Source organism: Mesocricetus auratus, unplaced genomic scaffold (assembly GCF_017639785.1).
Source record: "Mesocricetus auratus isolate SY011 unplaced genomic scaffold, BCM_Maur_2.0 Super-Scaffold_100006, whole genome shotgun sequence".
Classification (NCBI taxonomy): Eukaryota; Metazoa; Chordata; class Mammalia; order Rodentia; family Cricetidae; genus Mesocricetus; species Mesocricetus auratus.
Window position 1 is genome coordinate 57,056,615 of NW_024429190.1, and position 25,446 is coordinate 57,082,060.

The following is a 25,446-nucleotide window of genomic DNA, read 5'->3' on the forward strand; positions in this document are numbered from 1 at the left end:
CTCAGATTGAAATACTTTCTAGACAAATATGTTTCAATGTGTTGATATAACAGTACTTGACCAATGAGAACAGTTTATTCAGTATTTCTTTCTGGTCCTTTGCTCATTGCTCACATGGAAAACAGATCCTTTTAACTGGAATGGCAGCAGTTTGGCTGTGTTTCAAAACTAGGCAGGAAATCATGAGTATTCAAGCTACAACTCATCTCTAAAGCCTTACTGAGTGGGAGTTTTGTACTTTAGCATGCAATGAGGTAGGTCTCTAGTGATGTGAAAAAGAGGAGGGCAGACAGTTCCAGATGGTTAGTGCCAAAGAAGTGAAGGGTCAGTATCTGCAGGGAAAAGGAGTGGGTGCAAAACACAATCTCAGTGATTAAAAATCAGTAGACAGGAAAACAACCAAAACTGTAACAGATGAATGGAAACTCAGTTGGCATGAACAAATACTGCTAAGTTTTGCAAAGCTACCAAGGTCAATGGCATTGTTAGAAGATTTGTATCTGTTAGGGAAATGCTATAGGATAAAGCTGCCATAGTTTTGTCTTTAATCATTTTTTCTTTTCGTTTCTATATCTTTAAAACGTGAAGCAGCAAAACTTTGTATCTAATCAATTTAATAAAGTAGGAAAATAATGGTTCCACAGGAACACATTGGTTTTTAGTTCACCTGAATTCAGTTGCTTATCTTTATATTTTTCTTAACTATATAGTACCCTATTACTAGTGTGAAAGACGATTTTATATTATATTATTTCCATTGTTACTGGAGCTCTCTAATTATGTTTTCTGTATAACTTTTTCTCTATTTCACTTGTTACAGTGTGATAGTTTAGTGCTTTGTTTACAGCATCCTACTGTTGATGTCTCATGCAGAATTCATGCATGATTATATCAATGTAGTGTTTTTAATGCAAACATTAGTAAAAAACTTAAGAAACCTAATAATTGTTCATAATGTGAAGCAATAAATGTTATTTATTGCCAAGATTTTAATGCAAAATTCATCTCAAAGCAAATTTTAAAGTTAAATGAAATCATTACAGCTTTAAGTATCATCTAACTGTATCAACTAGTAAGTGAGAAAGACAAATTCCCAAAGATATATTCACAGATCTACCAAGCACGTCAACACAAAGAAAGATGTATGACATGTACATTCCATTTAGATAGTAGGAGATTTGAGGGAAAGGAAAAGACTAATGTCACTGGAAAAATGGGAGCCATACCTGGTATCAACATGAGATAGAGTAATTACTTGTGCCCTCTTTTTGTCATTGAATATACCCTATAAATTTGAATAAGATGTTTATCTGTTTATCATCTCAAGTTATAGAGTTAGTGATTTAGGGAAAAGTTCAGCTTCAGAAATACAATTCCTCTGTTCTTTTATCCTTTATTAAAGATAGAATTTTTGTTCACATAATACATCCTGATTATGGTTTCTCCTCCCTTTGCTCAGTTCTTGCCAGCCTTCTCTCCCACTCTGATCCACTCTCCTTCTGTCTCTGATTAGAGAAATATCAGGCTTTTAGGGTATAATATTAAAATAAAATAATAAAACAAAGTTAGCACAACAGAACAGGACAAAATGAAGACAAGTTAAAACCCCAAGGGAAGGGAGGCAGAGGCAGGCTGATCTCTGTGAGTTCGAGGCCGGGCTGGACCGATAGCCTCCGAAACAATACAGAGAAACCCTGTCTTGAAGAAACCAAAAAACAACAAAAAACAAAGAAAAAACAAAAACCCCAAGGGAAGGCTCAAGAGGTGGGTATAGATGAAGAGATACACTCGTGTGCACCCTCAGGAATTCCATAAAACATAAACTACAAGCAATAATAAATTAAATACATAAATGACTTGCATGGTGTGTGTGAGAGAGAGAGAGAATAATAAATAAATAGATAATATAAAAATAAACAAACAAGACAAAACTGACAGAATATTATGTGACAAGTTTCTGTTATCCAATTCTCTTGGGTTAGTTTTTGCTTTATATTATTTTATTTTATTTTATTTTTATCCCATGTAAGCCTATTTGTTTTCTAATGAGAGACAGAATGCAGATCCAGATTTCTGGGGTTGGGATGGAGAGGTACTGTAAATAGTCAAGGAAGAGGAAGCTGTAACAAGGATTACATTTTGTTAAAAAGTAAAAATTTATTTTCAATTAATAGAAATAATAGTTTAGCCTTTTTAAGTATCAATATTATCTTTAAAATTATAAAGTTTCCCAGGAATATTCAGTGCCTCATAACCATGCATTTTTGTAAATTAAAGTTAGTTAAGAGTTTCTTTATCCCAGTTAGAATAAAAGGAAAACCAGAGTCCAACATCATGAATTTCAGTGTGCAATAACTGGAACACACTTATTATCTTCTGGAATCTATGGGGCTTTTTTCTTCATTTCTGTTGTCCACAGTACACACAGCTGTTATCACAGGCTCAGGATGGCAATTTCCCTGGAAGTCATCTCTTACAATTAGAATATCCAAAACTTTAGAGTTTCAGTTGCAACAGAGCTGGATTTTCATCAATTGCCTTTCCTGGTCTCTTTGGGGGCCATGACCTTGAAACATGGTTCTAATATTCAATTTCTATCCATGATCCCTTCAATCCTGGGGCACCTGAGAATAAACCTTCACTAATGAACTCTCCTGGCCTCTAGGCATCTAAGCCTTAGCAGCTCCTTCTGGTTTCTTCAAGCCTTCAAAATGAGTGACTTCTGGGAAGCTTTTACACAATACTAATTTTGACTTCCAGGACAAGTTACAGCCATGCTCTCCTCTGGAACACAACTTCTCTGTACTGACTCTGAAAAATAAATACTTCAGGTGTATTATCCTCAATTATTCTGGTCTATTTTTGTAATCACTTCTAATTGCCCAGCTTCAACTAATGAACAAGTATCAACATCTCATAATTTTTATCTTTAATACTTTTCTCTGGTGAACTATGTCCATTTCTTCAGTCAGACCTCCATTTTAATGAAGAGTATCACAAAATACATTTGTAATGGTGGATATGCATCTGAAAATATCTGTGTTATATCTTTATATTTGGTTACACCTAAACACATACATGTATACTGTGGGACTATTTACTCCACCTTTAAGATCAGTTTCATTCAGAAGTTTGTGTCAAATATTTGACTTTGGAAGGAGATAATGGATTTTAAAAAATATTTTCAGAAACTTCAAAGCAACTCATCTGCAATCTTGTGCTACTCATCCATGACATCTGTCATTTCATGCTTTTCACACAAGGTGATAATCATATATGTAATAAGTTTGAATGGTAGTTTCAGGAAACACATACTTTGTAAAAGTTTTCAAAATATGTACATATGCAATAACAGGAACTTGAAAACAACAGAAATGCATGTATTGTGTGTGCTGGGTCAATAATAATAGAATAATTATGACATATAATGGTTATTGTAGTTGATTTTGTCATAGGCTATATGGCGTCTGAGAGGATCTGATTATTGCTCATAGCACCCATATTTTGTGACCCAGAGCTGCTTGTAACTCCAACTGTTGGGGACCTAGTGTGTTGTGGGTTATTTGTACACTGTGTAAAGGAATATTGGTGTGATTTGTGTAGCAAAATGCTGAATGGATAGTAGCTAATCAGGAGCTATGGCCAGAATTTCGGAAGAGAGGAAGAGGATGAGGAATCTGGGTATGTGGAAGAATCCAGGAAACACTGAAAGGAAACAGGGGGTGCAAGATAGAGGAGAGGTAACACCAAGTAATAGAACATAGATTACTAGGAATGGATTAATTTAAATTATAATATCTTGTTAGAAACAAGCCTTAACTATAGGCTGAGTTTTCATAATTAGTAAGAAGTCTCCATTTCATTTTTTGGGAACTGGCTGGTGGGACAGAAGAAGGTTCCTTATGCCAGTGCTTTCTTCTAGCCTGTGAGGGCACCTATATACACTTGCACAGATGGGGCAGGGGGGGTTTCGACTAGTTATAAGATATAAAAAGATTAAAGTTTAAGAAGACCAAATGAAGAATTACCTGTAACATTTAAGAGTTGTGTTTTGATTGTATCGTATTTTGACTAAATCTGCTTTTCAGCACATGGTATATAGGTATAATCTGAGGTGTTTGTTTTTTGTTGTTGCAGTTATTATTATTATTATTATTATTTAGTTGTTTTATTTTTTAATGTTTTGTTTTAGCTTTTATAGCAAGGTGATAGATGAGGTAAGAAGACAAATTAGAAAAAAATAAGGAACAAAGAAAAAAGGTAAACAAAATCTCACTTATACAGTGAGAGTAATGCCACAATTTTAAAACTTCCTTAGAAAAATATCAGAATGTCTCTTACTAAACTGAAATACTAGGATGCAAATAAAAATAAATGTAAAGATTTCAATTGCAGTATAATGAGAATTTCTAATGCAGATTGAAGACAATTCACTTTCAATGCTTTACCATAATGATTTTGTTTCTGTTTTCTTTTTTCTACTTTCATACACTACATCCCTATTGTATCCTCCCCTTCTCCTTCCACTTCCCCCAGTTCTTCCCCACCTCACCTCTTCCCCAGATCCATTGCTCCTCCATTTCCCTTCAGAAAAGCGCAGGCCTCCTTGGGATTTCAACTAAGCATGCAAGATGCAAAAATAATTGGCACAAACCCTTGTATCAAGGATAAATGAATTACCAGAATAGGAGGAACAAGATCCGAGGTTCAGGCAAAAGAATCAGAGACACACCTACTCTCACTGTAAAGGAGTCTAGTTGCAGAGAGGGAGGAGTGATGAGTAAAGGGGTCAAGACTGGGCTGCTTTAACCCACAGAAACTGCTAACCTGAACAAGGGGGAGCTCTTGGACCACAGACTGATGGCTGGCAGGCCAGAATGGGGCTAATCCAGAATGTGGGTGCCATGGATGAGGCCTAGGCAATCTGTGGGACCTTGAGTAGTAGATCAGTATTTATCCCTAGCATGCAAATGGACTTTGGGTGCCCATCCTATAATGACGGATGCTCTCTCAGCCTGTACTCTTGGAGGAGGGCCTAGGCCCTGCCCTGAATGAAATGATAGACTCTGGCTATCTTCCATGGATGGCCTCACCCTCCGTGGGAATGGAGTGAGTATTGGGTGGGGAACTGGAGAAAGCAGGGGAGGACGGGAGGGAGAGAGAGCTGGGATTGATATTTGAAGCAAGCTTGTTTCTAATTTAAATTAAAAAAAAAGAATCAGAGACACACCTACTCTCACTGTAAGGTGTTCTATGAATATCCCCACTAAACAACCATAACGTATATGTAGAGAACATAGCACAAACTCATGAAAGTTCTCTGATTCCACTTCTGTCCTGTGAGCCACAATAAAATGAGAAAAATCTTAATAATAATAAACTCCAGTTTCTTTAAAAATATAGATTATATTGAATATTCCTTATCTATCCTCTACTTCTGCATCTAATTAGAATAAAAGAAAATTTACCTTAATGTACAAGATCCCTTTCTGTAATATGTTATTTAATTTTGCTTATAGAGTGTCCAGCAGGGAAGTTGAGTTTGAATTAGAAGACAATTAAGAAGCAGTTTCTAAATGTTTATTTCATTTGAAAATAATTTCTTTTGTTTCAAAGCTATACACATTTTCCAGATAAATTTACTTCTCCTAATAGACAAGAAATAACTATTCCACTTTGTGTGAAGTGCCATAGGGCCACTTATTTATGTACTGAATTTTATGGTTATGTTACTGTACTTTGTTTCTTTAACCATTGGTATGCCATGAATAAATAATGATATTTATCTCATAAAAGTTACATACAAAGTTATTACTCCTAAGTAGGCTAAATTTGCATTTTTAATTATTCAGGTTGCTTACAAATGTAAATGACATTTTAAGTATTAATGATATTGATGTGACTACAATGCATTTTCTTCCCAAAGAAAATATCCTATTTATTTACAGGATAAGAAATGAATGCTGTTGGAGCATTTGTGGGTGTTTATGATATAAAGGTCTCAAATGTTCATGGGAAAGATTCATCATGTGTATCTTATAAGTGTTGGATGCTTAAATACTTCACAGAGAATTATTTACTTGATTAATTGCTGAATTTCTTTATTTACATAAATTAAAACTCATTTCCCAATTGATGGCCTATTCGTAGGGAGGCAATTTGGCCACAATTTGCATAACAAAGATATAGCACTATTAAATTGAGTTAAAATACTCCCCAATGAGATTTCCTCCAATCAGATTTGTTATTTAACACTTTACCCCAGGTGCAGTCCATTGAGAAGATACTACATGAGATTTTACTACAGTTGATTATCTGAATGAGTATCAGTTAGGATGTGATTCTAGAAATAGAGTTAAGTGATGACAATAGAGGGAACCAACTGAAGGGATTACCAGGGAATAAATGCATACTAATTAATACACCAGCAGTGAGTAAGAGAAGGTGATATCAAACAAGGTAATTTCTGGCTATGCAATACACCACTCTTCCCCTGGATTACACACAGAGAGATATTAGGTTTACAAGACATGCACATTTTCTTGTATTAAAACTTGAAGCATGTTTGTAAAATGTAGCTGTGAACTGAACCACTTAAGAAAAGGAGAACATAAAGTGCTAAGAGAGAAGAGACACTAGGGAAGACTTTTAAAGAACTAAGAGCAATATTTACCAGAAGCCAAATGGAAAAAGATTAAGAAGCACGAGATATTAAAAAGCGGTACTTCAGATGTTTGAAATAGCAAGGAAAGAAATCAAAATGAAGTAGCACTGGCTTGAAGTACTGGAAGAATAGTGGGGAAAGTATTAATTTGTATTCACCCTCAGCTGACTCTTTGAAAGCCACAGCCTCGGTGAAAGAGCCCTAGATGTATATTGACCTTTGTACAGGACTGAAATTCTGTTCACTTGACTGTGAACTCCTTGTGATATTTCTGCTTCTCTAAATGACTTATATATTGGTACAATACCCGATACTTGCATGACAGCTCAAGTCTTCAGAGAAACTATCCCTCCCAATAAGCAAGTGATGGAACATTCAACTTCCTCCCAGTTTTAAATCTCATATACTTCCACTATTTTGTAAATCTTTGAATCTATTTTAAAATATATTCTGATATATTTTTCAGGATTCAAATCCTGATATTTATTGACTTTGCATAAAATCCATACCCATCTTAAAGACACTGCATGATTGTTGTACTGATTAGAAATTTCTACGTGTGAGGCATTGGAATAGGTATCACAGGATGAAACTATCTGAGGCTGTCTTTATTCAACTTAATTATTGTTTATTTGTTGTCTGTATCTATATGTGACCTAAAATCTTTGTAATGCATGGGTAAGTTTGGAGTGGATTATGTTAACTAGCCGCCAACTGTACAAAAGCTAAGGTCACTATGGAGTATCTTGGATATACTAGAGAGATTTCCAAGCTTTGCTATAATCCATCTAGCTGGTGCTCTTAGCAATATATTTTGAAGTGCCTTGATGTGTAACTCTCCTTTGTTCTGTAAATATTAAAACAACAGTGAAAGAAAACATGGATGATAGGCCCCTTCATGGGGGATCTCCAAAGTCTCTCATAGGATCTGGGGCATCGCCTAGGCCCTCCCCATTGTGTCCAGGCTGAGATAGCATTTCTCTATATGCAATGGGCTCCAAAATGGAGGGTAGAGTGGAGATTTGGTGGGGGTTGGGAGAGAGTTGAAGGAGATGTGGGAGGAGGGGATGGAGTTGAAGCTGGGATTGATATATGATGCAAGCTTGTTTCTAATTTAAATTAAAAACAATAAAAATAAAAATAAAGAAAACATGGATGATTTCTACATTGAAACCGAATATTTCAGGTACCATGAATCTGCTCATATCCCATGATAGATTCCAGTATTTTCTCAAAAATTAACATCTTCTATGTGTAATATTCATATAGGAGTGAGTACATATTGTGGTTGTCTTTTTGTGACTGGGTTACCTCACTCAGGAAGTTTTCTTCTAGTTCATCCATTTGCCAGCGAATTTCAAGATTCCATTTTTTCCACTGATTAGTACTCTATTGTGTAAATGTACCACACTTTCTTTATCCATTTTCCATTTGAGAGGCATTTAGGTTGCTTCCAGGTTCTGGTTATTACAAATAAGACTGCTATGAAGATCAAAGGATTACCAGCCTACAATCCATACCATCAGGGAAGCTAGGAAACAAGGAGGTGCCTGAGAGAGACACATATGGTCCACCAGAAAAGGTGAAAAGGACAAGATTACCTGAGGAAATTGACAGAACTGGGAGTGAGTTAGGAGAAAGAGAAGGGGAGAAGAGGAGGGAGGACCAGGACATGGCGGAGCAGGAATATTGAGTCAGGGGAATAATAGAAGAGCACAGGAAAAGAGATAATTTAATAGAGGGAGCCAGCATAGGTTTAAAGAGAAAAATGACACTAGAAAAAATGTCCAGAAATCTACAAGGATGACCCTAACTAAGAATCAAAGCAATAGTGGATAGGCTATGTTAAATGCCCTTTTCCTATGAGATTGATAACTACCTTATATGCCATCCTAGAGCCTTCATCCAGTAGCTAATGGAAGCAGAAGCAGACACCCACTGTTAAACACTGAGTAGAACTCCTGAAATCCAGTTGCAGAGATGGAGGAATGATGAACAAATGTGTCAAGACCAGATTGGGGAAACATACAGAAACAGCCAACCTGAAAAAGGGCATGCTCATGAACCCCAGACTGATATCTGGAAAACCAGCCTAGGATTGACCCAAGCCACCTGATCTGGGGTGTCAGTTAGGAGGCCTGTACAGTCCATGGGGCCTCTCATCATGGATCAGTATTTATTCCTAATGTACAAATGGAATTTGGGAGCACATTCTACATAGAGGGATAGTTTCTCAGCCTAGACACAAGGGGTAGGGCCTAGCCCCTGCTCCAAATGATAAGACAGATTTTGAAGATCCCCCACACTTCCTGGGGAACATAAAGGGTATGGGATGGGAGGGTCAGTGTGTGTCATGGGAGGATAGGAGGGAGATGGATCTGGGATTGATATGTAAAGCAAGATTGTTCCTAATTTAAATTTTAAAAATCGAGAAAAATAATTAGCATCTTCAATAAATGAAAGACTGAGATTTCTGGGTTATTCCTGCCCTCACTCATGGTAGAGGTGAGCTCTGGCCCCTGACTCAGACCCCACTTATGCTTGCCCATTCTGGGATCTCCTAGCCTGGACAATGCAGGAGGATCAACTTGCCCCCAGCCCACCAAGCAACCACAAGTCTGCTGAAGGCACTGTGTTAATCCAGGTCTCACCAACCAAAAGAAGGAGTGCATCAGACTCATGAGAACTCAATGTGAAAACCATCATCAGAGTACTGGACCTGCTTGTGTCCACCTGAAAAGAACCTTGTCCCCATACCCAGCAGAGGAGGAATAGACACCCACCTGTACCCACTGGAAGAGGTGATGGGAAGAAAACAATATAAGAATAAATTCAACAACAGAAAAACCAATATGATGCCACCAGAGCCTAGGGACTGTACACCAGCAAGAACTGAACATCCCAACACAAATGAAACAGTAGAAAATGATCTTAAAAACAACCCTATGAAGATGATAGAGACCCTAAAAGAGGAAATGAGAAAATCCTTTAAAGAAATGGAAGAAAAGACAAACCAAAAATCGCAAGGATAATTAAAACAGCGCATGATTTGAAAGCTAAAATGGAGAAAAAAATACACAGTCTGAAGGAATACTGGAATTAGAAAAGTTGGGTTGATGATCAGGAACTACAGATGCAAGCATAACCAACAGAATACAAGAGATAGAAGAAAGAATCTCAGGCATTAGAGGTATACTAGGAGAAACAAATTTATCTACCCAAGAAAATCTTAAGTTCAACAAATCACTAACACAAAATTTGGAAATTCATGAAAAGACCAAACTTAAAAATAATAGGTATAGAAGAAGATGAAAAAACCCTCCTCAAAGGTACATAAAACATATTCCACAAAATCATAGAAGAAAACTTTCCCAACCTAAAGAAAGACATACCAATGAAAGTACAAGAAGCCTAAAGAACACCAAATAGAGTGAACCACAGAAAAAGTCAACTCGGCACATAATAAATAAAACACAAAACATATAGAATAAAGAAAGAATATTAAGAGCAGCAAAAGAAAAATGCCAAGTAAATATAAAAGCAAGCCTATCAGAATGACACTTGACTTCTCCATGGAAACTCAGAAAGCCAGAAGGGTCAGGAAAGACATTCCACAAACACTAAGAGACCACGGATGCCAGCCCAAACTACAATACCCAGCAAAGCTTTAGGTCACTGTAGATGGAGAAAACAAGATATTCCATGATAAAACCAGATTTAAACAATACATCTCCTCTAATCCAGACCTACAGAAATTACTAAAATGAAAACTGCAACCTAAGTAAGTTAACTATGCTCACAAAAACATAGGCAAGAGAAAATCCCAGTTTACCAAAAGCTAAAAGAAAAATCAGGGTAAATCCACAAACAACACCAACAACAACAACAAATCAAGAACAGACAAGAATTAATACTCAATATTAATTTACCTGAATATTAATTATATTAATTTGCATATAAAAAGACACAAGCTAATAGAATCAATATGAAGACAAAATCCATCCCTCTGTTGCATATAAGAAGTACACCTCAGATTCAAAGACATACATTACATTGGGATAAGATTTTCCAATAAAATGGACCCAAGAAACAAGTTGGGGTATCTACTATCCTAGTAGCAAACAAATTAGATTAGACATCAAACTAAAATCAATCAAAAGAGATGAGAAGGTCATTTCATATTCATCACAGGAAAAATTCATCACGAAGAAGTCTCAATTTTGAACATCTACGCCCCAAATAAAAAGGCTCCCACATTCCTAAAAGAAGCATTACTAGAAGTCAAATCACACATGAGACCTCACACAGTTATATTGAGAGATTTCAACAGCCCACTCTCACCACTAGACAGGACGACTAGACAGAAAATATAGAAAGAAAGGAACTAACAGAAGTTTTGACCCAATTGTGTTTAACAGACATCTATATAACATTCCATCCAAACACAAAAGAATATACTTTCTTCTCAGCTCCACATAGGACCTTCTCTAAAATCGAACACATACTTGGCAGCATAGCAAACCTCAGCAAGTACAAAAAAAGGAATAAACCCCTGTATCTTACCAGACAACAATACTTCAGAATTCAACAACAGAAATTGCAGATACCCTACAATCTCATGGAAACTGAACAATGCACAATTGCACCATTCCTGGGTCAAGGAAGAAATAAAAAAGAAATTAACGACTTCCTAGAATTCAATGAAAATGAAGACACAACATACACAAACTTATGGAAAACTTTGAAAGCAGTACTAAGAGGAAAGTTGATAGCAATACATGCTCATATGAAGAAACTGGAGGATAGCCACACTAGAAAATTAATAGCATAGCTGATAGCTCTCGTACATAAAGAAGCAAACTCACACTGGAGGAGTAGATGTCAGGAAATTTTCCAACTGAGGGCTGAAATCAATCAATTCTAAACAAAGAAAACATTACAAAGAATCAGTGTATTAAAGAGTTGGTTGTTGGAGAAGATCAACAAGACAGGCAAAACTTTATGCAAATTAAAAAATCAGGAAGGAAAAAGGGACATAAAAAAAGACACTGAATAAATACAGGTAATTTTCAGGTCATACTTTGAAAATCTGTATCCCCAAAAATTTGAAAATTTAAAGGTAATGGAAAAAATTTTGGATAGATATCACTTTCCAAAATTAAATCAAGAACAGATAAACAAATGAAACATACCTATAACTCCTAATGAAATAGAAGCAGTCATCAAATATCTCCAATCCATAAAAAGCCAAGGCCCAGATGGCATTATTGCAGAATTCTACCAAAAATTCAAAGAAAAACTAATACCAATACTCATCAAAGTGTTGCACACAATAGAAGCAGAATGGTCACTGTCAAACTCCTTTTAAATGCTACAATTACCTTGGTGCCCAAGCCACACAAAGAGAAAACTATGAAAGAGTAACTACAGACCGATATCACCCATGAAAATTCATACAAAAATACTCAATAAAATACTGGCAAATTGAATCCAAGAACACATCAGAAAAATCATTCGGCATGGTCAAGTTGGCTTCATCCCAGGGATGCAGGGAGGGTGAACATATGAATATCTATCAGTGTAAACCACCATATAAACAAACTGCAAAAGAAAAAAAACAAATAATCATCTAATGAGATGCTGAAAAGACTTTGACAAAATCCAAAACGCTTTCATGATAAAAGTCCTAGAGAGAGAAGGGATAACAGGAACATACCTGAACACAGTAAAAGCAACATAAAGCAAACCAACATCCAACACCAAACTCAATGGAAAGAACCTCACCATCCTTTCCTCTAAAATCAGGAACAAGACAAGACTTTCCACTCTCCATATCTCTTAATATTCTATATGAAGTTCTAGCTAGAGCAATAAGACAACAAAAGGAGATCAAGGGGATACAAATTGGAAAGGAAGAATTCAAACTTTCACTATTTGCAGGTAATATGGTAGTTTACATAAGTGACCCAAATAATTCTGCCAGGGAAGTCCTACAGCTGATAGACACCTTCAGCAAAGTGGCAGGATGCAAGATTAACTCAAGAAAATCAGTAGCCCTACTATATACAGATTGTAAATGGGCCAAGAAAGAATTCAGACAAACATTACCTTTATAATAGCCACAAACAACATAACAAATCTTGTGATGTTAACCAAACAAGTGAAAGACCTATATAGCAAGGACTTTGAGCCTTTAAAGAAAAAATTAAATAAGATACCAGAAAATGGGAAGCTATTCCATGTTTTTGGGTAGGTAGGATCAACATAGTAAAAATGTATCTTGCCAAAAACAATCTACAGATTCAATGCAATCCTCATCAAAATAATGGCACAAACTTTGCTTCACAAACTTTGAAAGAACAATAATTAACTTCATATGGAAAAACAAAAGAGCCAGAATATCCTAAACAATCCTGTACAATAAAGGACCCTCTGGAGGCATCACCTCCCCTGACTTCAAGCTCTATTATAGAGCTGTATTCCTGAAAACACCTTGGTATTGGCACAAAATAGACAGATACATGAATGGAATTGAATCGAAAGTCGAGATATTAACCCACACACCTACAAACATTGGGTATTTGACAAAGAGACTAATTATACAACGGAAAAAAAGCATCTTCAACAAATGGTGATGGCATAACTGGATGCTGCCATGTGGAAGACTGCAAATGGATCCATATCTATTGCCATGCACAAAACTTAAGTCCAAATGGATCAAAGAACTCAACACATATCCAGGCACACTGAACCTCTTAGAAGAGAAGTGGGATGTACCCTTGAAGAATTAGTACAGGCGACCACTTTCTAAACATAACACCAGTAGCACAGACACTGAGATTGACAACAAATAAATAGGACCTCCTTAAAATGAGAAGCTTCTGAAAGGCAAAAGACACAGTCAGCAAGACAAAAAGGCAGCCCACAGAATGGAAAAAGATATTCACTAACCACATATCTACCAGAGGGCTGATCTCCAAAATTTACAAAGAAGTCAAAAAGCAAGTAAGTAATTAAAAAGTGGGGTAAAGAACGAAATAGAGAATTCTCTATGGAAGGGTCTAAAATGTCCGATAGACAAATAAAAAAGTGCTCAATATCTTTAGCCATCAGGCAAATGCAAATCAAAATAACTCTGAGATACCATCTCATTTCTGTCAGAATGGCTAAAATCAAAAACACCAGTGACAGTTTTTGATAGAGAGTATTTGGAGAAAGGAGAACACTACTCCACTGCTGGTAGGAGTGCCATCTGGTACAGCCACTTTGGAAATCAGTATTGAGATTCTTCAGGAAAATGAGAATCAGTCTACCAGAAGATGCAGAAATTCCACTCTTAGGCATATACCCAAAAGATGTGCATTCATACAACAAAGACATCTGTTCCACTATGTTCATAGAAGCATTATTTGTAATTGCCAGAACCTGAAGGCAACCTATATGCCTCTCAAATGAAGAGTAGATAGAGAAAATATGGTATTTATACACTGGAATACTATACAGAGGGTTAAAAAAAACAAGGAAATCTTGAAATTTGCAGGCAAATGGATGGCTCTAGAAAAAAACCATTCTGAGTGAGGTAATACAGCAATCAAAATACAAACCTGGTATGTGATCATTCATTTATGGATTTTAGACATGGAGCCAGTGAGTGCCAGCCTACAATCCCACTGTGTGAGAGTCTGGGAAACAAGGACGACCCTGAGAAAGATATGCCTGGTACCCAGCATAGGATCTCCTGAGTAGATTGGGAGAATGGGGGGAAAAGAGATGGAACTGGGAGAAAGACAGTGGGAGAAGAGGAGGGGAGAGGACATGGGGGAGCAGGAAGGTTGTGTCAAGGGAAGAATAGATGAGAAACGGATGAGAGATACAATAATAGAGGGAGCCATTATAGTTTTGAGGAGAGATCTGGCACTAGTGAGATTATCAGAGATCTACAATGATGACACCAAATTTCAATCCATGCAATAATGGAGAGGCTACCCTAAGTGCCATCCTAGAGCCTTCAGCCAGTGGCTGATGGGAGCAGAGGCAGACACCTATAGCTAAACATTGAACTGAACTCCTGGAACCCAGTTTCAGAGTGAGAGGTCTGATGAGCAAAGAGGTAAGACCTGGATGGAGAAACCCACAGAAACAGCTGACTTGAACATGGGAGAGGTCATGTATCCCAGAATGATGGCTGAGAGGCCAGCATGGGACTTCCCTCAAAGTGGGTGTCAGTTATGAGGCCTTGGCAATCTATTGGGCCTCAGGTAGTAGATCAATAGTTATCACAACCATATGAATGGACTTTGTGATCCCATCCCACATGGAGGGATGCTCTTTCAGGTTGGACAAATGGGGGAGAGCCTATGCCCTTCCCCTGATGATATGACAGACTTGGATATTCCCCAGGATGGGCCTCCCCTATCTGGGATTTAGTGTAGGTTTGGGGGACTACTGGGAAGCAGGGAAGGAGGGGAGTTTGAGGTGGCTGGGATTAACATATGAAGCAAGTCTGTTTGTAATTTAAATGAACAAAATAAAAAATTAAGAAATAGAAAAGAATTATCTTTGTCATACTCAACTTCAGATGATAGTTTTCAATGTCATTAACTGACTTCAAATATCTATTAATTCCTCTGTACTTGATTTTATTGATTTTATTTTTATAAGATAATGGTTTTACATTCTAAAATATACCTTCATATACAATAAAATTGTCCATTCAATAAAATCAAGTCATTAGAGTAAATGTACCTATGCATACAAGGAAATACAACATATGAAAGTTGCATATGACATTGAATTAATATTAGTGGCACACCATAGGAAAGTACTTCAGGATAAATAATAGATTGACCAAGAGCCTAATTAGAGACCAAGATGAACTTGATTTTAAATTGGTAAAAATTGTGATGTTGCAGCAATTAACATCACATCATAAAACCTCTAAATCACTAAAACAATTGCATCTTCCTTAACCTTCTGTTATTATGAATAGCATTAACAGTGATCGCTCCCCATTTCATGTGTGCTTATAAACTAACCTCACCTACATCATCTGAAATATTATACGTTGACTGCTAAATCAGACAAATGATAGATACATAAATGTAGAGGGATATAGAGATAAGACAATAAAATGCATATTACCCATACAGGTCATTTTCATTTTAAATTTTAAAACTCATTCTGTAAACCTGGGTGGCCTCAAACTCACAGAGATCTGCCTGCCTTTGCCTCCCGAATACTGGAATTAAAGTCATGAGCCACCAACACCCAACATATTTGTAATTTTCCCTAAGAAGTTCATGTATAGGCTTTTGCTATCCTGCTCCACACTACAGTACATCAAAACTGTTACTTATGTAACTTATGTTAAATTAAGTATTTAAATATTGTTTCCTTTGTGGTATGAAACACAGCAGATTATAAGTGTTTTTAGAAATTACTGTCAAATATTAGACAAGGAATAAAAAGAAAATTCATGGTTTATGCAAGATAAAAGTACACAAAATATATTCAATAATTAGTTACCATCATATATATTGTTATTTTGCTTAAGATTAGAAATTAGAAAGAAAAAGGGAAAAGAAAGTGTTGCAGAAAATGGGGACTGGGGATGGGATCCGGCACGATACAGCATGAGCCAAGACTGAAAGGGGAGACACACATGAGGGAGAGAGTAAGGTAAGGGAAGAGAAGATGAGAGAGAGAGAGAGAGAGAGAGAGAGAGAGAGAGAGAGAGAGAGAGAGAGGGTAGGGGTCCTTTGCATTTGCATGCAGACTCGTTCTCATGGAACTCTGGGCTGGCCAGAGAACTGCCTGAATGAATACTGCCTGGTAACAGGGCAGGCCAGAGTAATGCCTGAACCTTTCAATATGAACAAATAACTGATAGATGGGTTGTTGAATAACCCACTTTAAAAAATTTCGCTTTAATATGCTGAAGATTTTAAGATGTTTCCTGTCCCCTTCATTAGTAATGACAATATTTGCACTCAAACAGACTTTGGGTATTTTCTGAAGTTCATCTGCTCCTGCTGTTTGTTCTCTGCCTATTTTTTAAGCCACAGTTTATAGTGCAAACATTGCTTACAGGGAATATTATTAGGCTATTATTGAATTTCTGCCTTCAGGTAAAAATATGCAATACTTTGAGTGTAGAAAACCTGGAAGTTAATGTTTTATATGGATTCAAATGCTTTAAATTAAAATAAGCAAGTACTAGTGACTTCATCATAACAACAAAAAATCTTCATACAGTACACAGACTTGTCACTATATGAAAACTGTTCTCTGAAACAAAATATAATCAGATGATAAACATGCTAAAATGACAGCCTTATGTTTCCCATGATTTGCAGAGCTATGAGATCAGTATGTTGACAATGCTTTTCTATTGTTCTATTGTGCATGTAAATCCCTGTTTATGGGATTTGGGAATTGCTATTTACTGGAGCAGAATGTAAATTCATCTAAGTAATTCTGCATAGCTTTGATATATGAAAGCTTTACATACTACATATTTGTCAGAATATTGAGCATTATGCTTTTTGTGTGTGCAATCAGTGGAGATTGAAGTTCATGGAGAGAAATGTGATTAGTGCTCTCTGTTGTATTGCCTTGTGCCAAAGCCAAATGCTACCGTACATTCCATTTCCAGAGAAAAACTACTAATCTAGCAAAAATGTTGCTGTTCTAAACAATATGTTTCTAGAGTTATTGTAGAATACAGTAGAAATGCCTGCATTAATATTATTTGGCAAGAAAAATTACAGCTAGAGAATTTTATTCTGATCAAATATTGCACTGAGAAATAAAAATAAAAAAGAACAAAATACATTTCTGGCAAGTTACATGGAAAGTGCTGGGTGGTGGAAAGCATTTGAATTAGTAAAGAATAGAATAGGTAAGTCTCTAACTTCACATGGAGCATATTTCAATGACAGAACAATGAGTTATGTTTCCAATCACCTAATACTGTTTATAGAGGGAAAAGGCAAAAGGCTTATTCTAACTCAGTTAGTAAGATAACATAGATCAGTTGTGTTTAAATGCATAGAATGTATATGAAGGGTCTCTCTCTCTCATACACACACACACGCACACACACACTCACACACACACACACACACACACACACACAGTGGCTATGATTACCTTTGACAAAACCTGGGTCTAATGTTTTAATAAACTTCTGACTTTGCTCACTTTGACAAATTTATGAGTAACTAGATTTTAATTAATATAAATTAAATTGAAGCAAATAAAATACAGAATAACATATGGATATATCATGAACAATAACTATATTTGTCTTTGAAAAGTTTACTTCAATGTTTGCCTGTGTTGAAAGAGATAAGGCAGAGTACACAGATTTGTCATAGGTCATGGATTAGGTCTATAGAATATTGATGAAGCAAATGATATAAACTTGCAAGATTCCATCTTAGACAAATAAGTATACACAACTAAGAGCTGCAGAAAGAGAGAGGATTAGCCTCTCCCAGGGTTAAGCTCCCTAGTTGGATACCCAATACAAAGTGGTCAGCATAGAAACTGTATACACAAAACTGACCCATATATGTACATATATATACCACAATAATCAAAGAAAAAGAGGCAATTAACCTGAGAGTCTCAGGGGAAATGAAAGGAGTTGAGGGAGTGACTTGGAAAGGAGAGGAGGAAGAAAAGAGTAAGGAGAAAATTATATAATTTAATTAAAATGTAAAAAAGGAAAATATTCTGTCAAAATTATAAATATGAAACATTTATTAAAATGATGGTAATTAAATTGAAAGATAAATACATTATAGGTATTTTCCTCAATTATATGAATTAATTCTATATTGTATTCAGTGGGCAAAGTAGGATTATATGTTTCAAAGAAGATAATATTCCATAAAAATGCCTAAAGAGGATGAATAATATGAAAGAGAAAACAATTTTAACAGTTCTAAAATGCTTCTATATTTTACCGCCTTACAGACTTCTGTATATTAATGTATAGTTGATGTAAATATCAGTCCTGAAAAATCAATTAATAGTCAAGATTTACTTGCAAAAATGAGCAATAATAGCACTAGAATGGATTAGAGATGTTTTGACTTATCTTGCTAGTTCATTAAAATAATAAAATTTGAAACTATAAAATACAAAATCTGCTAGAGGTGGGTACCATTCTCTGGGTGTTTACTCTTGAAAACTTTCATAAGAAATCATCTTAGTATGTACAGAAAAGACTGGTGCTTATTTTTGAAGGTCTGTCACATTCACTACTCCTATAAGTCCTTTAACAACAAATCTTAACTCCTTCCGGAAGGGTCATATGATCACATCTCAGAAAATTTTATATCTAGGGAGCAAGATTGGTTGCCAAATAATAGAAAATTATTCTCTTAGAGAACAACATAGAAGTCACAGTGACAGCTGAGTGGCCAGCCATTTGTTTTCTAACCCTTTTTGAAATTGCAGTAGACATCTATTGTTTAGAAAACAAAAATTTAGTGACTTTTGTGTGTCACTATCCAGGGAATAATCAGCAGTGGAAGTGATCCATGAGGCCTGTTTTAGGAGGTAGACTGTGACTGCAATTAGGTTGAAATGATTTCATATCAGGCCAAGTGTGAAGATGCCAGATAAGTGTTTGCCTTCTCTCACTTTTCAAGTTTGACACCTTAAAAATCGAAGAGAGAAAGAGGAAAAAATACAAAACGGAAGAGTTACTTGTAGAGTTGGATTTTTTTCTTCATTTCTCTACTAAACTTTAAAAGGTACTTTATACACATGTTGCAAATAATAAACCACTTTCTACAAAGCCATATATTGTAAGTGAAAAGTTTGTACTTTTACACACATGCATGCACACACAAATATATATTAATACACAATTTATAAAATTGTATATACCCATCATATACATGGATGATCATATAAATACATCATATTATAAAAGTAATTCTAGGTATCCTCACAAGGTAACTATATACAGTTTGGATAAAGAAATGGATTGGGAAAATGGAATGACTTCTTTAGAATATTTATAACAACTTTAATAGTCTATTAACAAAATGTAACTTCAATGCATTACCAGATGAGAATTTGCTGAAGCAGTTTTTAGAATTTTGTAATGTATTATGAGGAGCAATGTAATCTCCTACTGCATTTCATCTCTTAAATATCTTTGTTTTGTCTTTTAAGTGTAGCTATTTTTTCAAGACACATTTACTAGAAGTTGAGGTAGTGCACATTCCATATCTTTCCTGATATGTGGGAATAGGTATCCAATTTTCTTGTTTTCTTACCATATTGGATGCAAGTTTGTTCTGTAGTTTATTCTGCAAAAAAAAAGGATTGTTTTATTTTCTAAGTATGAGAGGAGGTTTTGTAAATCTTGGATGTAGACTGCTAATGTTACTTCCTTATTAACTCGTGGAACATAAAGTACTTTTCCACACTTTCCAATTAGTTAATGCTCACTTTGTGGCTAAAATATGTTAAATTTTATTTTAAATTCCCTGAGGTCCTGATGACTGTTTGCATCCTTACCTGTTGTAGAATGCAATCTAAAATTAACTCTTAAATACAATGGTGATAGTGATTCAATTTCCATGATGATTTTTAGTTTTGAAAAGCTATTAAAAATGAAACCAAGGAATTTAAATCATTCATAAGCATTTAATAATGCTCTTTCTCATTTTTAATGCCTTTTATGGTTTTTTAAATTTTTTCATTTAGGTTAGAAACAACCTTTTTCACATGTAAATGCCAGATCCATCTCCCTCCCATCCTTCCCAGCCCTCCCCACCAGGTCCCCAAGTCCACCACCCAATCTCCACTCAGATCCCAAAGGAGGGTGATGCCCTCCATGGCCGATCTCCAGTAACTGTCATTTCATCCAGGGCAGGGCCTAGGCCCTCCCCCAAGAGTCCCGGGTGAGAGAGCCTCCCATATTGTAGCATGGGTACTCAAAGTCTCCTTGTACACCAGGGATAAATACTAGCCAAGTCCCCATAGATTACCTAGGCCTCCTCACTGACACCCACATTCAGGTGATCTGGGTAGTCTCATGCTTTCCACACAGCAATCAATCTGGAGCTCTCCCTTGTTCAGGTCAACTGTTTCTGTGGGTTAAACCAGCCCACTCTTAACTCCTTTGCCTATCAGATCTCTCTTTCTGACACTGGATTCCAGGAGTTCAGTTCAGTGTTTTTCTGTGGGTATCTGCCTCTGCTTTCATCAGTCACTGAATGGAGGTTCCTTTTCCTAGACTCTCTGGCAGTGAGATTGTATGCTGATACTCCCCTGATTCGTGTCTAAAATTCATAAACGAGTGAGTACATACAATGTTTGTCTTTTTGTGACTGGGTTACCTCATTCAGGACGGTTGCTTCTAGTGCCAGCCATTTACCTGCAAATTTCAAGATTCCATTGTTTTCTTCCACTGAATAGTACTCCATGTATAAATGTACCACATTTTCTCTATCCACTCTTCAGTTGAGGGGCATCTAGGTCGCTTCCAGTTTTTGCCTATTACAAGTAATGCTGCTGTGAAAATAGTGGAACAGACATCCTTGTTGTATGAACGTGCATCTTTTTGATATATGCCTAAGAGTGGGAATGCTAGGTCTTGTGGTAGACTGATTCCCATTTTCTTGAGGAATCTCCATACTGATTTCCAAAGTGGCTATACAAGTCAGCACTCCCACCAGCAATGTAGGATTGTTCCCCTTTCGCCACATCCTCTCCAGCATAAACTGTGGTTGGAGTTTTTTATTGTAGTCATTTTGACCGGAGTGAGATGGTATCTCAGAGTTGTTTTGATTTGCATTTCGTGGATGGCAAGGGATGTTGAACACTTTCTCAAGTGTCTCTCAACCATTTTAGTCTCTTCTATTGAGACTTCTCTATTTAGTTCTGTACCCCATTTTTTGTTTGGATCCTTTGGTGTTTTGGAGACTTGCTTCTTGAGTTCTTTGTAAATTTTGGAGATCAGCCTCTGTCAGATGTAGGTGTGCCTTTTTGTCTTGCTGACTGTGTCCTTTGCCTTACAGAAACTTCTCAGTTTCTGGAGGTCACATTTATTAATTGTCGATCTTAATATCTGTGCTACTGGAGTTATGATCAGGAAGCTGTCTCCTGTACCAATTTGTTCAAGGGTGGCTCTCACTTTCTCTTCTAACAGGATTTATATTGAGGTCTTTGATCCATTTGGACTTAAGTTTTGTGCATGGTAATAGACATGGATCTATCCGCATTCTTCTACATGCCAGCATCCAGATATGCCAGCATCATTTGTTGAAGATGCTTTCTTTTTTCCCATTGTATATTTTTAGCTTCTTTGGTTGGGAGACTTTTGATGTTTGCTTCTATTTCCTTAGGGGTTATAGGTATATGTATATTGCTTATCTGTTCTTGATTTAATTTTGGCAAGTGATATCTATCCAGAAAATTTTCCATTTCCTTTAGATTTTCAAATTGTGTGGAGTACAGGTTTTCAAAATATGACCTGAAGATTCTCCGGATTTCCTCAGTGTCCATTGTTATGTCCCTTTTTTATTTCTGATTTTGTTAATTTGCATGTTCACACTCTGTCATTTGGTAGGTTTGGATAATGATTTGTCTATCCTGTTGATTTTCTCAAAGAACCAACTCTTCATTACTTTGATTTTTTTGTATTGTTTTTGTAGTCTATGCTTCATTGATTTCAGCCCACAATTTGATTATTTCCTGGCATCTACTCCTCCTGGGTGAGTTTGCTTCTTTGTGTTCTAAAGCTTTCCATTGTGCTATTAATTCTCTAGTGTAACTATTCTCCAGTTTCTTCATGTGGGCACTTAGTGCTATGAACTTCCCTGCTTTCAAAGTGTCCTATAAGTTTGGTATGTTGTGTCCCCCTTCTCATTGAATTCTAGGAAGTCTTTAATTTCTTTTTTATTTCTTCATTGACTCAAGAAAGGTACAATTGTGCATTATTCAACTTCCATGATTTTTTAGGATTTCTGCAATTTGTGTTGATATTGAATTCTATTTAACGCATGGTGGTCTGATAAGGTGCATGGAGTTACTACAATTTTTTTGTATATGTTGAGATTTGATATGTTGCCAAGTATGTGGTCGAATTTTGAGAAGGATCCATGTGGCACTGAGAAGAGGTATATTCTTTGTTATTTGGGTGGAATGTTCTATAGATGTCTGTTAATCCCAACTTCTATTAGTTCCTTTGTTTCTTTGTTAGGTTTCTGTCTGGTAGTCCTGTATAGAGGTGAGAGTGAGATGTTGAAGTCTCCCACTATAAGTGTGAGGGGTTTATATGTAATTTGAGTTTTTGAAGTGTTTATTTTATGAATGTGGATACCTTTGTATTTGGGGCACAGATGTTCAAAACTAAAACTTCATCTTGCTGGATTTCTCCTAGATAAGTATGAATTGCTCTCTTTCATCTCTTTTGATTGATTTTATTTTGAAATCTAGTTTGTTTGGTAATAAGATTGCTACCACCACTTGTTTCTTGGGTCCATTTGATTGGAAAATCTTTTCCCAACCCTTAACTCTGAGGTAATGTCTATCTTTCAGAGTGAGGTGTGTTTCTTGTATGCAGTAGCCATTCTGTTAGCCTGTGTCTCTTTATGGGTGAGTTAAGACCATTAATATTGAGGGATATTAATGACCATTGATTGCTCACTCTTGTTTGTTTTGGAATAGTTGATGGTGGTGGAATTATATGTGTATTTCCACCTCTTTTCATTTGGCTGTTGGTAAGTTGGGATTATCTATTGCCTATGTTTTCTGTTTGCAATTAACTCCCTTGGGTTGGGGTTTTCCTTCCAGAACTTTCTGTATGGCTGGATTAGTGGGTATGTATTGTTTAAATCTGGTTTTGTCATGGAATGTCTTGTTTTCTCCATCTATAATGATTGAAAGCTTTGCTGGGTGTAGCAGTATAGGCTGGTATCTGTATTCTCTTAGTGTTGGTAGAATATCTATCCAGGACCTTCTGGCTTTCAGAGTTTCCATTCAGAAGTCACTTGTAATTCTGATAGGTTTGCCTTTATATGTTACTTGGCCTTTTTCCTTTGCTGCTCTTAATATTTTTTTTATTCTGTATGTTTGGGTTTTTACTATTATGTGGCGAGGGAATTCCCTTTTTTGGGTTACTCTATTTGGTGTTCTGTAGGCTTCTTGTATATTTATTGGCATGTCTTTCTTTATGTTGGGAAAGTTTTCTTCTAGGATTTTGTTGAATATGTTTTCTGCCCCTTTGAGTTAGATTTCTTCTCCTTCTTCTATACCTATTATTCTTAGGTTTGATGTTTTCTTAGTGTTCCATATTTCCTGGGTATTTTCTGTTTGGGATTTGTTGGACTTAAGATTTTCTTTGGTCGATGAATCTATTTCCTACAGTGTATCTTCAACAACTGAGATTGTCTTCCATCTCTTTTCTGTTGGTTATGCTTGTATTTGTAGTACTTTACCATTTGCCCAGCTTTTCTATTTCCAGCAGCATTCCTTCAGACAGTGTTTTTTTTTTATTGTCTCTATTTCAGCTTTCAACCTTTGTACTTTTTGAATTGTTTCTTGTAATTTATGTTTTGTCTTTTCCTGTCTTTCTTGTATTTGTCGAAATTTTTGGTTTGTCTTTTCTTCCATTTCTTGCATTTTTTTGATTGCTTTCTCCTCCATTTCTTACAATTCTTTCATTTTTGGATTTTTTCTCCATTTCTTGTATTTTTGGTTTGTTTTTACTTCCATGTCTTTAAGGGGTTTTCTCATATCTCCTTTGAGGGCCTCTATCATTATAAGGAAGTTGTTTTTAAGGTCTTCTCATCTGCTTCTTCCACAATGAACTCTTCAGGTCTTGTGGGTATAGATTCTCTTGTTTCTGGTGGTGTCATATTGGTGGTTCTTTTGAAGGGTGTGCTTTTGTATTGTCTCCTTCCCATCATTTCTTCTTGTGGATGTAGGAGTCTCTTCCTTCCCTGGTGGGTATGTGAGGATGGTTCATTTTCCATGGGTAGGAGCAGCTCCTATAACCTGGTGGCTTTCCTCTTGCATGGATGGAGGCTGTCCCAGTATCGGGACATTAGCAAACTCTGGGTAGGCTCGACCCTTGCCTCACATTTCCCATGGGTGGAGACTCGGACTTGGAAGCTGGTAGTCTCTTGGTGGGCTGAATTTCATTGGGCTTGGATCCAGATCCGGATCTGCTGTGTGCAGGCCTCAGGCCTCTGGTTGTTCTGCTCAGGCCACCAGAAGTTAGGCTTGCCTCACCTACCCTGTCCAATGGGAGGAGACTGGGACTTGGAAGCTGGCAGTCTCTGGGTGGATTAAATCGCTTCAGGCTTGCCTTTTAGGTTTTTATTTAAATAAAAATTGTAGCCAAATACTTGATTCATTTATATTTTTTACGTTTTGTTTCATTTAAATGGTTTTCACATTTTTGTCTTATTTGTCTTTTGCCTATTTCTTTAAATTTTTATTTTGTGTTTTTGTTTCTTGCTTTTGATTCTGTTTTTATAGATAAATGGAGAGAGAGAGAGAGAGCAATTTGGGATATCTAGGAATTGAGTGAGGGAAAAACATGAAAAATTATATTGTATAAAAAATGTTCCATAGCCTTCAAAGGGCACCTGATTCATCTAATAAAAATCTGAAGGGCCAATAGCAGCAGCAGAAGTACAGGCGACATTTTTTCTGGCAGGGACAGCAATTAGGAGAAGACCATTTTTCTCTTAATAGTGCATATGTCTCTGCGTCTGCCTTATCAAATAGTCTGTGGCATCAAAGCT